Source organism: Hirundo rustica, chromosome 6 (assembly GCF_015227805.2).
Source record: "Hirundo rustica isolate bHirRus1 chromosome 6, bHirRus1.pri.v3, whole genome shotgun sequence".
NCBI classification, from domain to species: domain Eukaryota; kingdom Metazoa; phylum Chordata; class Aves; order Passeriformes; family Hirundinidae; genus Hirundo; species Hirundo rustica.
The window spans coordinates 3,749,007-3,766,502 of record NC_053455.1 but is presented as its reverse complement, the minus strand read 5'-3'; positions in this window follow the sequence as shown (position 1 = coordinate 3,766,502).

The following is a 17,496-nucleotide window of genomic DNA, read 5'->3' as shown; positions in this document are numbered from 1 at the left end:
CCTTGGCCAAACACAGATTATATTCTTCAGCCCCTTGCCTAAAATAGGCCCTTTTCCCCCCTGCCCTTCCCAACACCCCTGTGCTGCACCTGCTGCGATTTAAACTCACCCCTTTTGGGAGTAAACACCAGAACCCCGTGGCACATTCCCAAAGTCCTTAAATATTTCCTCATCTTTATTTTGCTTATTTTGCTTTAGGGTCCCATTTTCCCTTTTTTCCCAGCAGCATCCCATATCAATGGCACAAGGGGAATGCACCAAGGTCTTTGTTCTCCTTTTAATTTCCACTCACGAGCCCTCAGTTTAGCAGGAAATCTGCTTCATCTCCCAGATTCTTGAGCCCACCCTTTGCAATATGGCATTTGCCCTGTTTTACATCACCCCTAATCCACCCCCTTCCTTTCACAGCCCTTCCCCAGGCCTCAATAGCAACACTGACCCTCAGACTCCCCCTGCAACCTCCTGCCAGCACACGGTCAGTGCTCTAGGGAAGGCAGGCAGACTCCAGGCGCTGCATTTGCCTTGCCTAGAAACTCTGCTCCCTTTCAAATAAAGAAATCTGGTGACAGCAGATTGGCCTGGCACCATCTATGGCAAAACCCCATTTTCTAGTACCTTCTGGAAGCCAGCAGGGAAAAAAAAAAAAAACAAGGGGGAGCATCCTCATAGCAAGTTCTGGTGTCGGGGATTTCATTTTCATAGAGCTCATTAACTCCCCCAGCAGCAAGCTCGCTGCCCACACTTCATAATTCCAATTATTCCCTCCAACCCCTTTCATCCCACGGCCTCCCAAACCTTGCAAGCTCAAGAAAATGAAATCATCTCAATGACTAGCTCTTTTTATCCCCCTATTTCAAGTCTTTTCTGTTCTCCAGTCAGATGATACCACCTCTGACTTCTCTGTCCACAAAAGGCTACCTTAAGTATTTGATGTAAATGCTGCAGGGAGAAAAACTCCCTCCATTTGGGGTTATTATCTCACCAGAATGCCATGTATTATCCAGCAATCTCCAGCCAAGCAGGGGGTCTTGCTGTATCTCTGCATTATCTTGTTTGGAGCACACGGATTGCTCACTGCGTGGTTCTCACCGCAAAGAATACACAAAAAAATAGATTTAATAGAAAGCATCCACTTAGGCTGCTGATATTATCCTGGTGAGAAAAAAAAAAAAAATAAAAAAGGAAAAAGAAAGGAGCGAATGCTAATGGCCCAGGATTCAGCCTAAATACACAGAATGTCCCAAAGTCTGGCTGTGCAACGCTTGGCGCCTGTAATTCTCCACGTGGCTCTGCACAGGGGTGTGTATCAGAAAGGGATGCTGAGATTCTGAGAAAAAGGCAGGGTTCAAACATCAGAGCTGTCTGAATGCACCAGGGGATGGTGCCTCTCACTGCATTTCCTCCTGGAGCTCAGGACCCAATGGAGGTGATCACAGGGCTGGAGCCCCTCTGCTCTGGAGACAGACTGGGAGAGCTGGGGCTGTTCAACCTGGAGAAGGTTCCAGAGTGGCTTCAGAGCCACTTCCAATGCCTAAAGGGGCTCCAAGAGAGCTGGAGAGGGACTTTGGACAAGGGATAGAGTCACAGGATAATGGGGAGCTGCTTTAAGCTCAAGGAGAGCAGGTCTAGTTGGGATATTAGGAAAAAAATCTTTCCTGTGCGGGTGGGGAGGCCCTGGCAGTGGGTGCCCAGAGAAGCTGTGGCTGCCCCATCCCTGGAAGTGTTCCAGGCCAGGCTGGATGGAGCTTGGAGCACCCTGGGGTAGTGGAAGGTGTCTCTGCCCTGGCAGGGGGTGGAACTGGATGAGCTTTAAGAGATCCCTTCCAACCCAAACCGTTCTGTGATTCTGTGAATCCAAGTGTCTCAGTATCTCAGTGCTTCCAGCATGTTTAGGATTGGAAAGTCCCACGTTTTCAGGTGAAGGGGTAGAGGAGAAACAAGGATAACCAGGGCTGGTGAGCTGAGACACGCCAGCATCAGCCTCATCCCAGCAATTGAAAACCTGCCTCCATGTTTTCCACCGCTATGGACAAGGACGAGTCCTGCTGATTGGAGCAGCATGGAGCCACTTGAGACAGAAATCACAGCTCCCTGCTGGAGGGGCATCAGGCCATGGGCATAGCTCCCTGGATTTTGTGTTTCTCAAGGGAAGAGACCCCACCAGGAGCTCTGGTCTCTGGCAGAGCACACCTCAGGGACTTCACGGGTATTTCATAACTACATCAGCGTGAGTCCTTTATAGACTTAAAGAGATAAGACATTTTTCATGGCCATGGTAATCAATTCTTCTGCTCAATTAGCCTTGCAGATCTAAGAAAATATGAATCTTTTTTCTAAGGAAAAAAAGAAAACCAGTGTTTGTACAGCAAGGCTGCAGTAGAGGAGGCTCAACAGCAGCAGCAGCAGCGTGATGGGCACCAGCACTTTGTCCTCCAGAGACTGGCAAGGTCCAGGTGCCAAGGAGGGCAATAAGGTGGGAGCAGGGGCAGATGGAGCCAAGACCTGGCCCTGAGGCTGAGGAGGTGTTCAGATTATCCATGGAGGCAGGAGAGGAGCTTACAGACCCTGTGCCTGTCCCCAGCCTGAGCTTCACCCGTCATTTGCCTTTGCTGGAGGGAACAACTTGGAAAAATCCATGTCCCTGTCCTCTGAGACCACAGCTGGGGATAGAGCTGGGGCTGCAGCTCTGCCTTCTGTGGGCTCAGTGCCAAGGGAAAGAGGGAAAGGGATTTAACCTGCCAAGTATGAGCTGCCAGGGAGAATTTCAAATACAAAATAAATGCAGAAAAGTGCTTCTATTCCCTGCCTTGATCACTTCCTTGAGCTGGCTGGACTTTGTAAGTCTGTGTCCATGCTCCTGGACAAGAGCTTGGGCCAGCGTGGTGTCCCCAGGAGCGAGCAGCACAGCCAAGGTCTCAGAGCCCACTGTCCCCACCACATCCCCAGTGTCATGGGTCACACTGCAACCTCAGCCACCAGCCCCAAACGCAGCATCTTCTGATGGCTGCAACTCAGAGCCAAAAAGAAATAATGACAGCACAGAGAGCTCACCCCGCAGCCCAGAGCACAGCACCCATCACAGTCCCCTTGGCTTGGCAGAGAAATAACAGGGAAATCACTGGGGGTGGGGGGTGTCTGCCTGCTCCCAAACTTTTTACACCTTCCCCAGAAACATCTGGCTGTGGCCAGTACCAGTGCAAGGTGCTGGAGGAGACAGACTGGGGTCTGACCTGATCTGATCCCCGCGGATGAGTGCGCTCTGATTTCATTAGTCACAGATGATTCCTCACTGCTTTCCCCCTCTCCCCATCTCCAAGAACAGCTCTCTGGAAGGACAAAACCTGACATGCTGGGTGTTCCTGCGGGAGCAGAGCATCTGTCCTGCCCCCTGGATTCCCTGCACAGGGGAGCTGCACAGGGGTCAGGGATTAGTCAAGGCCTGGCTCTGCAGGCGTCAGGCAGCCCGGGGGTTTCTATCCCTACCCCACAGCCCGGCTTTGTGCTCTCCTGATGCCCTACATCAGCTCAGATCAGTGTTTCCCCTGGATCAAGGATATTTTACAGTCTGCTCCGCAGCTTCCTCTCCTCTGTGCCAACCTGGAGAGGTGCTGGCAACCCAAATCCTTCCTCTGTAGGATATTTTGGTTCCCCTCTATGCGTTAGTGACTTTACCATTTGCACGCTCTGGTCACAGTTTGGGAGGGGAGACAGAGGGGCCGAGTGCTGCTGGGCTGACTGGGCAGGCTGGAAAAAATCCCCATTGCTTTTGGGGCTGGAAAGCAGCAGCCCTCAGGTGCTCCATCCCCCCTGAGAGGTTTCATTCTGACATCAAGCAGAGACACTTTCAAGGCCTAAAGGGGCTCCAGGAGAGCTGGAGAGGGACTGGGGACAAGGGATGGAGAGACTGGATACAGGGAATGGCTTCCACTGCCAGAGGGCAGGGATGGATGGGAGATTGGGAAGGAATTGTTCCCTGTGAGGGTAGTGAGGCCCTGGCACAGGGTGCCCAGAGAAGCTGTGGCTGCCCCTGGATCCCTGGAAGTGTCCAAGGCCAGGCTGGACAGGGCTTGGAGCAACTTGGGATGGTGGAAGGTGTCCCTGCCCATGGCAGAGGGGTGGAACTGGATGAGCTTTAAGGTCTTCCTTAACCATTCCAGGATTCTATGATTCTATGAAAGCAGGAAGATTATTATCCCCACCAGCTCTTCCATTACCTGTAACCATTGCAGTTCCTCTAATTTTCCACTTCTGACTCAGGTTTGAACAGGTCATACCTCAGCCTCAGGAAATCCTGACATTGGCTGGATTCTGCAGCCAGTCACCTTTCATCAAATCTGACACCTCCTCAGCCCCCAAAATCCTGCCTGAAAAGCATTCAATGCCCTGCCTATGTCCCTCTCTCAGATAATTATCACCATCCCCGTGACTCCATAGCCAGGCCAGTGGGGCATCCCCATCCGTCTGTGCCACTGGCTGCAAAATCCAGCCTTGGATTAAATAATCCTGCATTTGGTTGGGAAATAATTGGTGCCACTCCGTTTGTGTGCTATTGCTTTTGGTAATGAAAGCCTCTGTTCCAACCCAATTAGCATGATACTCCAAAAAGGCAAAGGACAAAGCTACGATAGCTCAGGGATAAAAATAATCAGTGGATTTGGATTGAAGGGGGGGAAAAAAAAGGAGAAAAAAGTCCCACAGACATCATAACCTTATGGCAGACCTTGTCCCAGCTGTGTAATTCTGGACTGAGCAGAGAGAGGATTCACCAAGGACATGAGGATGCTGTCAAAAGGCTTTGCACCCCATGGCAGGGATATATCCCACGTCATTCCTGCTGGGATGTGCACCAGGAGTTGAAACCCCGACCGAGGGGAGACCTCCTTGCAGCCTTCAGCATCTTCTCCAGGGGAAGCAGAGGAGCAGCACCAGCTCTTCACTCTCACAAGTGACAGGACCTGAGGGAACAGCTGGAGCTGGGTCAGGGAAGGTTTAGGCTGGATGTTAGGAGAATATTCTCCATCCAGAGAGTGGCTGGGCACTGAACAGGAATGGCCACAGCCCTGAGGCTCCAGGAGCGTTTGGACACCGCTCCCAGGAATGCCCGGGGTGGGATTGCTGGGGCGTCCTTGCAGGAGCAGCGCTCTGATCCTTGTGGGTCCCTTCCAGCTCAGGATATTCTGTGATTCCACGAAATGCCTTCTCCAGGCTCCCTGCGCTGAGGCTATCCTGGGGGAGGGAATGCTGAGGGCTCAGCTCCCTCCTTTATCTGCAGTGGGGCCCGCGGCGTTGAACCCCGCGTGTGAGCGGCCTCGCGGCCCGGCTCTCACCCAGGGCTGCTAAACCTGCATTTCCAGCGGGTCATCGGGCTCTAATCCCACCGGCAACCCCGGCTGCCTTGCATAATGGGTTGCATTACATGTAATCCACGCACTAATACGCTCTGAGAGGGAGCCAGAGCCGATATTGGACTGATTTCCTCCAAAAAACCGCTCGGCCCGCTGCGGGCTGGGTTGTGCCTGAGGGACAGGCCTGAGGGACAGGCCTAAGGGGATTCCTCCGTAAAATAAACCGAACCTGGCGGGGTTCTAAGCAAAAACTGGCATCCCTTTCAATTACAGATAAATCAGTCTGTAATTAAAAGGTGTCAGCTAATGTTCAAGGCCAGGTGGGATGAGTTTTGGAGCAGCCTGGTCTGGTGGGAAGAGTCCCTGCCCATGGCAAGGGTGTTGGAACGAGATTGGCTTTAAATTCCCTTTCCAACCTGAACCATTGTAGGAGTCCATATAACAGTTATGGAATGTAAATGTATTTGGGATGCTAATATATGGCTACGCAGCACACAGGCCATGTAGAGCAGAGCATATATTACACGTAGGCAATATATATAGCACAAAAACAATATATAGCACATAATATATAGCAAATTTCTCTGGCTGCATGAAAGGATTTACACAGGGAAGGAGTTTGAAGGCTGGAGGGTGAGGGCAGACACTCCCTAGAGCAAACCCCAACCCACAGGTCCAAGAGGATTCAGAGCAGAAATCCTAGGGAAATTTTAAAAAAAAAAAAGGCAAAACAGCAAATATAGCTAAAACCCCGTCTGTGGCAAAATAAAACTGAGCGGATTTATGGATAGCATTTTAAATTAAAGGCTTTACATAATGCACGGGGTTTGTGTTTTATTAGACTTGCAGCCAGAAGCAGGAGAAAATCATGGCAAGAGGGAAGAAGGGGAGGACACAGCTCAAATTCCCAAAGCTGCCCACCTCCCATCCAGGCTGGCAATGTGAGGGACACCATCCCAGTGCGAAACAAGAGCAGGAGATTTAACTTGCTTTGAAAAACCTGTTCCAGCTGTGAAACTCCCTGTCCGTGCCTCGGGGGGCAAAGTGCTGCTCCCACCACACCTCCTCCACAGGCACAGCCTCTGCATCCAGCCCGGCTTTCCCGGGGCTGAAAGCAGTTCTGTGCCTTCATGGCAAAGGCATCTGTAGCCAAAGGAACCCAAACAAACTCTCTGATGATCCCAGTGGGTCATTAGCACTTTACAACATAAATCATCCCTGCCATCACCCACCCCCAGCTTTCCAATACTCCTGTGTCATCTTGATAAGATCAGCCGTGTTGGGGTTTTTGTTTTTGTTTTTTTTTCTGCTGATCCAGGACCAAGTGAAAACTTTGAGGCTAAAGAAAAAAAAAATTCCTAATTAAAGAGCTCGTTTGAAAATAACATCCCCCACGATTTTTATCGAGGGAATGTGTTTCATGTGGCGTTTCGCACACCATTAAAACTGAAGAATTTTTGACCAGCCAACAGTTTTGGTCGGGAGTATTGATGTTTTGCTTATATCTGTGTTTACTACTATGTGCCAGCTATTGCCATCTGGAAACAGCCTTTTACTACAGTGGATTTATCACACAGAGAAATAAGCTCAGTTGTCAAATTCTCTAATAAAGATGAGAGGCTCGGTACAGATCTAAAAGCAAAATGCTGTCCCATATTCCCTATTAGGCTGAATACTGTCAGGTTTCTCCTGTGTCTCTATTTGTGTTCCCTTCTCTCAGACATAATGAAAAAGAAACTGTGGCGCTAGAGAAGAAAAGCAAGCGTTGCTTAACCTGGAATGAAAAGTCATTTTTCTTTGCAAGGAAGCACACTTGGTAGTTCAAAGACATTAAAGACTGGGAAGGAATTCTTGGCTGTGAGGGTGCTGAGGCCCTGGCACAGGGTGCCCAGAGAAGCTGTGGCTGCCCCTGGATCCCTGGAAATGTTCAAGGCCGGGTTGGACAGGGCTCGGAACAACCTGGGATAGTGGAAGGGGTCCCTGCCCATGGAAAGCGGTTGGGACAAAATTATCTTTTAGGTCTCAGGTTAGAAAATGCCTAACCATAAACATATATTTAAGGAAAACCTGTTTAGTAAAGCTGAGATCACTGGGGCTTCAGCAAGTGCTCCAATCCATGCTCTAGAGCCAGAGCTTGCACTGCCACAGAGCTGGAGAATCCCTAGAAAAGGGGTTGTCATCCTTCTCTTCACAATGCCTGAATATTTCATAGCCCCAGGATGAAGCAGTGAGAGCATCTGTGTTTAAAGAAAACATGTTTAACACAGAGAGATTTGTAGCTTAGGGCAAAACCAGCAGGAATTTTGCCTGTGTCGCTTCCCAGACTCCCCTGAGCTTCCTGCCCAATTTCAGGCTGCTCAGAAAATGCCAATATAACAGAAAATAATTAGAATAATAAAATAAAACCTCCCTCTCCCATTTGCAAGACTGTGATTGTGTGTTTAATGGCCAACATATATTTAAAAGTCTTCCAGCGGGCAGCTCTGTGTCTTCTGGTTTACTGCATAAAAGTGTTTTCTTCCAGCAGTGCTTGTGCTTTGTGTTCCAAAGCCATGGAATCCTCTCTCCCATTTCCCACAGCTCTGTGCTACAGCCAGCCCAGGTGAGAGCCCAGGGTGTGCCACAAGCCCCAGAAGCTGTGGCTGCCCCTGGACCCCTGGAATTGTTCCAGACCAGGTTGGACAGGGCTTGGAGCAACCTGGGGTAGTGGAGGGTGTCCCTGACTATGGCAGGGGTCTGGAATGGGATGGGCTTTAAGAGCATATGGCAGAGGTGCAATTATTTTATTTGTTTGTTCATTTGTTTGTTTGTTTGTTTTAAAGCCCTATTTTAGTGGTCCCTTAGTCACAGACTCATCAGTCACATTTCTTGTGACTGGTTAGCAGCACAGACAGCGAATTGTTTGTCCTTGGCTGGAAAGCTCTTTCTGCACAAGTTTATGTCAGGCTGGCAAATCTTCCCGTGATTATTTCATTTGTTGAGCTTCTGTGACTGAAAACACAAGGTATTTTGGGAAATGTAAGATTTTGGAGCAAGGCTGCGTTGGATGGGGCTTGGAGCAGTCTGGGATAGTGGAAGGTGTCCCTGTCCATGGCAGGGGTTTGGAACAAGAGGGTCTGTAAGATGCCCTCCAGTCCTGGGATTAGATGATGCAACTCTGCTGGAAGGACTAAAAGGATGGGCCACTGTTGGATTTCAGCTTGGCTTCACCCAGGTTTATCTTGGTTTATCTCACCAGAGGCTCCAGGAGAAGCCCCAATCCCAAGGCCATGGTCATCAACTCCTCTCTGACTTCAGTAAGGCTGGGATATCATCCCACATCCCATAAAGATGTATCAGCCCCTTCCCAAATTCTTTATCAGCTTGATTTGAGATTCACTTGCTGGCCCCAGACCTGACCTCCCTGGCCCTGGGAATGTCTGGATAAAAAATCCCAGCTCCTAAAGCTTGGAAAAGTCACCTGGGACATAAATCAGGCTGCTGGGGCTGAGTTTGGAGCTGATTCCCCAGGAATGGGAGGGGAAAAGCCGAGTGTTTGCTGGTGTGTGCGCCCAGCTTTGCCATCCCAGCTCATCTGTGGCAGCAAACAGACAGAGACTTGCAGTATTTGAATGGAATAATGCACTGGAAATTTTAAATGTATTTTGTTCAGAGATAAATTAGTCTGCAATTAAAAGGTGCCAATTAATGAACTGCCCAATGGATGCAGTAATTGCCTTTTTTTAAGAGGCAGCGTGGTAATATCTACTCATTCCTAAAGGGATAAGGATGCTGATTTAACCTGAGGGAGGTGTAAACAGCCACCCCGTGTGCCACAGCCCAGTGCAACAAACCCAAAAGTTCGCTTTGATCACAAAACTACACTTCTTGCATCCCCTAATCCCTCTCCTGCTCCCATCCAAAGCAGCCAGGAATTAGCACTGGTTTCACAGGAGAAAGGTGGGTCTTGCTCCTTTCCTGCCCCAAAAGCTGAGGACATTTTCTTGCAGAGGGTTTTCCTCAACGATGCAAAAGGGAAAGGGAATGCCTTATCTTTAGCTGTCTGCTCTGTATCTGTACAACACCACCAGTTTAACCAGTAAAACTACTGGAAGCCTAATGCCAGGGTTTCTGAAGAGCCTCAAAGAAACCCATTTGGATTTGTGGGTTTGTGGCATGAAGCTTACCCCAAGTTACTCTCAGGTATCCCTCCACTACGGAAAATCCTGCCGGCGGAGCAGAAAAAGCATTTCCCAAAAATTTTAAGGGCTCTCTGTGAATGTGCCCCCCCCGCCCCCGACCCAGCCAGCTCCTGGAGTCCCAGATGTGGGATTCCCCATCCCCCTTCATCTCTACCCCCTTGCCTTGCTTCCTGCTGCGTTAATTCCCCTCCCTCTGAGCTGCCCGCTCCTTTCATCACTCTTTTAATGAGCTAAATTGTAGTTAACGATTCTCCTCTTTAATGCAACAGGGGTAAGAACCAGGTTAAAATTCGGGGCTGTTCCCTCGGGCTCAGGGAATTCAGTCCAAGCCAAGAGAGTGAATTTGCCGCAGGTGCTGGGGAGCAACTCCTGTCATGACTTATGTCTACACCAACAAAGGCAGCCCTTAGAACATTCTGATTTTCCAGAAAGCATCACTTTCCTCCGAGCAACTCCAGGTTTACTCACTGTGGATTTTTCTGCCTTTTTTTTTTTTTTTTTTTTTTCAGTTGGACTGGAAGTTTATTTTGCAAACAGAGCAGCTGAGGACTTGTAAATATATAGATACATGTATTTATTTTTACATGTGTGCGTGTGTGTGTGTGTATATATATATGTGTGTGTGTGTGTGTATTTATATATGCACATGCACACACATATAAATGTGTATCTTCAGGATGGTTATTTGAGGAAGTTTTTAGATTTTTGCAGCTTACAACACCCATTTCCTCCAGCTCAAGGGTGGAAGCTGGCAGGAGGTGAACCCAAAACTGAGCCCCTGTTTGGAGAAGAGCCACGGTGTTCCCTCAGTGCCTGAGGAAGGATGGGGAGCAGCCCTCACCAGCTAATTTTAACAAAGCACACATTTTCCTGGCTCCACCATGGACTTGCATATTTTAACTCCTATCTTCTGTTCAGCAGCTAAAAAGAGACTTTCATTCCCATTTTGGCTGCTTTGCCTCGTTTCCCATTCCCGGGCTGTTACACAGGCTCTATTCTTGCAGCCACCCAGTGCTGATAAGGGGGGAAGGACGAGACACCCCAGAGCTGCTCCCTCAAACAGGTGGGGGTTTTCTGCGAGCACCAACTTCCACAAGCCCATCACTGTTATGTCTGAGGCGAGCGAGGAATATGAATCAGCACGGAGGCTGAATTAGCTTTCTGCCCACAGCCCTTCCCAAGGAATTCGTACAGAGATATATTTGTATTTCAGAAAAGAGATTAGAGAGAGTCACATAAATGCAATCCATCATGCACAATTAGGAATAAATGAGGGCAGGGGCAAGAGAAAGTTTCTGTCTTTGAGTCCTTTTCCAGGACCATATATATCTATCTATTATATATATTTATATATTTTTTTAAAAAAAATATTTATTTTTATATATGTATGTCGGGGGGGGATATGTTATAGGTATATATAAATATATATGCTATAATGTGTATATATAAACATGTATGGGTTTATGTGCTACTATAAATATAAATATATATACAGTCGCAGGCACGTATATATACACATACACATGTATATTCATATAGTCAAGAATTTTTGTCAAAATTTGAGCTATACACTATGCGTATATATTTACGTCTGTATCGTGCATAATTTTTTTTTAGATATGGATATATAGATTCTATAGGTTCCTGCACACTGTGCATGCACACCAGCAGCCAAAAGAAGCAGAGAACCTGCTTGCCTTGCCCAAGGCCTGACACATCATCACCCAAAGGAAGTTTTATCCCAGAATTTCACCCTTTTTTTTTTTTTCTTTTCCTCCTTAAAGACCCAGCTCCAGGAATTGAGTGAATCTTTTCTAACCACAGTTTTCTTCCAAAAGGCAATTGGAAAAAGCTCTTTAACCAAAAATTATATTCTCATTACCGTTCTTTCATCAGCAGCATCTCACCATCAACATCCTGGTGCCACTCTGGGCTCCCAACAGGAGCAGGAGGATTCCCAAGGGACCCCCCTCTACTGAAGGAGGGAACTGATACATCAGCAAAAACCACACCTCAACTTAACAAAGACATAAATCACTGCAAAACTCAGAATTCCACATCAACATACTCCTCTCACTGCCTCTCCCAGGAGGAACTTTCAGCAGCACTGAACTTACCCCAAGCCATTTTTAAAAGACCTTATTTGTTTGGGAAGTGTGGGAGGTGATGAAAGGTTCCTTTAAGGAGATTGAACGTGAACCCCATTAGCAGTACATTGTTCATTCAGCCCCTCTATCCATGACATGAGAACAAAATGATCTGATTTAAGCAAAACAGCAACAAATATATATATATGTTTTTGTTGGGGTTTTTTTGGTGGGGAAATATAATACAAATCAGTGCTTAGGAGCATGACTTGTGACTACTTTATTTCCTGTACTAGTGTCTGTTGAAACACTATTAAAATATAATTTAACTAAATGGCTTCCTGGAAAATAATAGCAATAATGAAAAAAACCAACTTTCTAGTTTAAAAGTTAAAAAATGTCGAAGTGGTTCATGCATGAAAAATAAGAATGCTGTTAAGCTCTTACATAAATCTTTCCATGAGATCTCAAAATAATTTTGGAAGGAAATAATGTAGATTGTTCTTTCCTAGTGCTGGGAATCAAGAGCTGTGTCTTGAAGAGCAAATATCTCCACTAAGTCTACTAGGGACAGGTTATTTTGTATTTTGAATGACAGCAGGTCTTTATGCCTTACAAATTTGGGGTGAAAATGCCACGCTGTGCCTGTGCTGGGTGTTCCAGGCACAGAGCAGACCTGAGAGATAAATACCAGTTTTACAGGTAAAAAATAATTTCTTATGCAGACATTTTCAGCCTTGATCTGGAAGCAAGTTGGATTCGTGGTCTTCAATCCTGACAAGGAGTGATGGCTAAATTTTATCTAACTATGGCAGCAGGAGAAATTGGACCATGATTATCTGAGCAGTTCATTTTTAAGCAACTTCCAGCACCCCATTGTCCCAATCAAAGCAAAATTTGGCCAGTCCAGATCTTGCCTTTAATCTTCTTTGTTTCCTGCAAAATAAGGCAATACTTCCATCAGGACAATCAAATCTATGAGTATTCAGAGATATTTCATCATAAGTCCATCCCACAGGCTGACATTTCTAGAGTCTCCCTTCCCCATTGGGAAAATGGGGCTAAAAGGGTTTGGGGGTGATTGGGACAACCAACTGCTGTGACAACTGAGGTCATAACAAGTTCTGCTGACCCCCAAAAATGTGCCCAAGCACTTGACTGCCCTTCCCCTAAGAAAAAATGCTCCAGATGTTTAATCCAAACTCCCTGGCTGCCATTTAGAGCCTTAATTTCTTTTCATGTCCCTGATGAGCAATAACAGAGAAACATTATCGCATAATATAAAATATTAAACACCTGTTGTAAATATTAAATTATATACAAGTGCAACCTGGCAAAGATAATACTTGATACATTGTTTACATTGCTGCTGATTAATACTGGAGATTAAAATTAATACTCACACAACATAAACATCAACATGCTTTTAGCATGCAATTAAGCCAAACAATTTCATCAGCACAGAATGTTCTCGTCCTTTCAAAACGAGGCACACTAAAAACAAAGCTGCCCTGAAAATATCACTGAAATCAAACTCCAAGTGCAAAACATTTGGCTCGTTAGAGATTTTTTTATTTTTTCCCCACTTTGGAAATGCTGTTTTCCATGCTAGGAGGCCACAGTTGGAGAGAGTCAGAAATGAAGAAAGAGGTTGGGTTTAGATGGGATATTGGGAAGAAATTCTTCCCTGTGAGGGTGGGGAGGCCCTGGCACAGAGAAGCTGTGTCTGCCCCATCCCTGGAAGTGTTCCAGGCTGGGTTGGATGGGCTTGGAGCACCCTGGGATGGTGGGAAGTGTCCCTGCCCATAGCAGGGGACGGAACTGGATGAGCTTTAAGGTCTTTTCCATCCCAGACCACTCTGGGATTCCACTCTGGGTTCTGTGAAATCCCACCGTCTTCTCCATCACAATGTCCGTCCCCCTCTTCACTGCTGTGACAGGGCCATGACAGGCACTGGTATTTCCTTTCCTGAAAAAGCCATTAAAAAAAAGGGGTGAGCTGAGACAATTGTTGGATTTAAGGTACATGAGGTCTTCCTTTAGCAAGGCTCACCGCTGGAAAGCAGCCACAGGAGAAGGGTGCAAACAAACTGATCAGAGCCTGAAGGGGGGAGGCAAAGGCGATCAGAGGTCAGGAAAACCTAAAGCCTGTAGGAAATGGGGGAAAAAAGATCAAGGGAAGGGCTTCCACCAGTCCCCAGAGGTACAACAGTCCTTCAGAGACAGTTCCCCATGGCCACTGCAGCCAGGACAAGGAGGGGTGAATTAAAGTGCAGCACATTCGAGGAAGGCTTAAGGAAATCTTTCTGATTATAAGGTTAATTAAGCAGGGGTCTAGATTAGCTGGAGAAGCACAGGAGTCCACGTCACTGGAAATCTTTAAGAACAAGTCAGACGAGCAAGTAGGAATGATGCGGAACAGAGCGTTGCCTTGGAACTGCCGCTGTGTTAAACGCACATCCCTTTGCTCTGATTGCTCTTATCCCCTGCCTTTTATCTCCACAGGAGTCTGGCCAGCTGGATTTTAGCCACATGGGAGCTCAGAGGTGCATTAGCTCCTCAGCAAGCTCTCAGACATCAACCAGCACAAGAGGAGACGGAGCCCGGGAGACACCCACAGGGACGCCGCTGTCCTCGTCTGGGATGTCCCACTGCTCTGATGGAGCAGCGCGCAGCGCTCTGCCTGAAAATCCCGTGGCTGCTGCCTCTGCAGGGAATCAGGCAAAATGTAAAGCGGAGGAGACCGAATGTGGGTGTGTAATTAGGTGACAGCACATGTCCTGGCAGATGATTGCAGTGCTAAAGCATGCCATATGCTGCGGCTCCTATGGAAATCTTCCTCGGCTGACATCGTTATGGAGCATTTGGGAACATACGCTGGTCCCTTATGTTTTCTCTGTCCTTCCTAAATGTTGCCAAGCGCCAAATACCTAAACACAGTTAAACTCTGACATCGCACTGAAAGGCTCTGCAACAGCCTCAAAGAACTTTGGAGCTTCTCCCAAATATTCCTGGAGTGTTCTACCTGGAGAATTGCTCTCCGGAGCTGGGAGAAATCCATAGGTGTTGCAGCAGCCAGCACTGGGAGCAGCACTCTGTGCCAGCCAGCCTTCACCCACCAAAAACGTGGTAAATCAGATGTGCCAAACTGGTCCCAGTTTGGAGTCAGCAATGACAGGACAGGACAGAAATGAGGTGAAGTGTCCAGGCAGTGCCCAGGGCATCCCAGCCATGGCCAGGGTCTCAGCAGCCCGAAAGCCATGGGTGCAAACTGTTAAGGAATTTAGAAATACTGGATCAGAGGGAAATCAAGGGACGAGAAATTGCCAACAGGGATTTTGCCAGAGCAAATTCCTGTCAATCCTTCCTGCTCTTTGACAGGAAAACTGGTCGGGAGGATGGAGGGAAGGGAGGATGGAGGAAGGGAGGATGCAAGGAAGCTGTAGCTGTGACAGAACCTCGCACAGAGGAGGCTCCTGGCACCGTCTTGGTTGATGGCATCGTAAACAAAGAAAGGAAACCTGATCCAGGTGAGATCCTTGCCGGGCTGCAAGGGGCACCTAGTGCCCATGGATTCAAAATTTGCATTAGCAACTCAGTGATAGACTCGAGAGCGTGTTAGAAAGTGTGTGCATAACCCCGGGCTGTGAGGAGTGCCAGCTTTTTGGAAGGCAGATAATTAGAAACAATAAATTCGTGCCATTTATTTTGAGCGAGCTACACAAAATCCAGTGAGAGCGAAGAGGGAAAGGTTCTGTGTTTTGGATGGATAAATAACATCCAAATCTAGTTTAGGGAACAGCATTTGGATAGGTCTAAAACACCACAAAAATAGCTGAGGAGGTTGTGGTGGGCCCCAGCTTGGGATGATGCTCAGGAGGGAAAGGGCAAGGGCCACCTTTGGGTGCCCCCATGGGAGGTGACAGAGGTGACAGCTCTCCCTGGGCACAAGGCAACGCTCCACAAGGCTTAGGGATAATACAGATGAGCTGGAGCTGGTCCAGGAAAGAGCAACCTGACATGGTCTGGAAACAACAGCCAACGCAGAAGGGATTAAAGAATTGGGGGCTGCAGACTTTTTACCATCTGCTAGTTAAAAAAAAAAAAAAAAAAAAAAAAAAGAGAGCGAGAGAGAGGGAGAAAACAAGCTCAGGTTTTGTCTGCTTTACCCGGAGACAGGGTGATAATTGGATACATTCAGCTGCCTGTTTCGCAATAAGCAGCTTCACAGCAGTGGTTGGCTCCCCAAAGTGGGGCTCTGGCTCCTGGGCTGAGGTTTCCCAGGCAGCACCTTCCCTTTGCAGCAATGCAACGCAGCAACACAAAGCCTGGTCGCGATTTCCCTCCGTTCATGCTGGTCACCCGTGGCTGCTTCTTAACTCCCGAAGCTCACAGTGATGTGATTTGTTTCTTTCTAGAAATTTGACAAAAGTTGCACCGTGAAAAGTTGCACGCACCTGCGTGTGTTTCACTGGAAGTGCCCTGGAACAGCCACAAATGTTGTTCTTTAAATTTCTGCTTTCCGCTTTATTTTGCAAAGCTGTTTCCCAAAGCATTTTGTTGCAGCAGTGCTTTTTTTGGTTGGTTTTTTTTTTTTTTTCTTTTCCCTCGGGTGGGTTCTCTGAATTTTTTTCATTCCCACTGGAGGTCTGGGCATCCTAAGGAAGCGGGATAAGAGTCCCCGTCGCATGGGGTGGGCAGAGCAGATGTGGCACCCATTGTTCTCTGCATCCGCCGCGGTGACAAGCGCAGGAAATCGGCTTTATCTGAAGCAAAGAAAGACATCCATTAGGAAAATTATTGGGAGAAACTTCCTGGCAGTAGCAGAGCGATGCATGGGAACAGACAGCGCAGGCAAGGGCGGAAACAGCCGCTGTTTTAAGGAACAGCCTTAAAAGCGGGAGATGCTGTCCATACACAGGATGCTGTCACCTTGTGGGACACACCTGATCCTCTCCAAAGGGTTCCCCTCTCTCCCTACCCCACTATATCTCTTTTCCGGAGTCTCTGCATCCCTCCTCTGCTGAGAGCACTGAGCTCCAGGGTCTCACCCTCTCACACTGAGCACCCCTTTTTGAGGCTGAGAAGATTCCACACTTCCTGAAGGGCTGGGAGAAGGGCGTGAGTTTTTAGAAGGCACTGAGGTGGATCAGGGTGAGGGTGTGTGTTTCATCTCCTTTGCATTTGGCAGGGGGAAGTGCCTGGTGGTATCCACTGAAGCCCCCTGCCAGTGGGGCCAGGCAGGAATATGCTGCTCTGGAGCCCACCCAAGCATCCCCTGCTAATGGGAAAGCCACCTGTTATTCCCTCAAAACCACAATAAATAAATAAATAAATTTTTAAATAAATAAATAAATAAGTAAATAAAATCCTGTTTTCTTCTGCTAGCCCTCACTGAGCAACCAAAAACCCCAAAGAGCTGCAAGCTGCCTTTTAAGCAAATCATTCCCCCTGAATTCAAGGGGAGAGAATAGAGCAGAACCAGCCCAAGTAGCCACAGCCACCGTGGCCTGGCACATGGCAGCATCCAAGAGCAGAGTAAGCTACTGGCTCATAAATCTCATGTCTAGTGGGTTTGGCTTACTTTTTATTAGTTAGGGGGCAGAAAAACCAAGCAATGCAATCTATTGGTACTTGGCATTTCTCAGATATCTCCCTGCCCCTAATCTGGGGTAAAAACTGTGGGGTGCTGAGCTGCAGCACACATCTGAGCGTGGAAATGTGTGTTGGGACGGATGTCTCCAGAGCTTCTGCCGCACACCGTGGGCACACATTTCCTGAAAAGCCAGGAAAATAAAAAATAAGTAAATTAAAAATAAAAAGCCCTTCCCTTCCACCTGTGCCCTCGCTAATCACCTCAGCGGATGTCTCAGCCCATCAGGA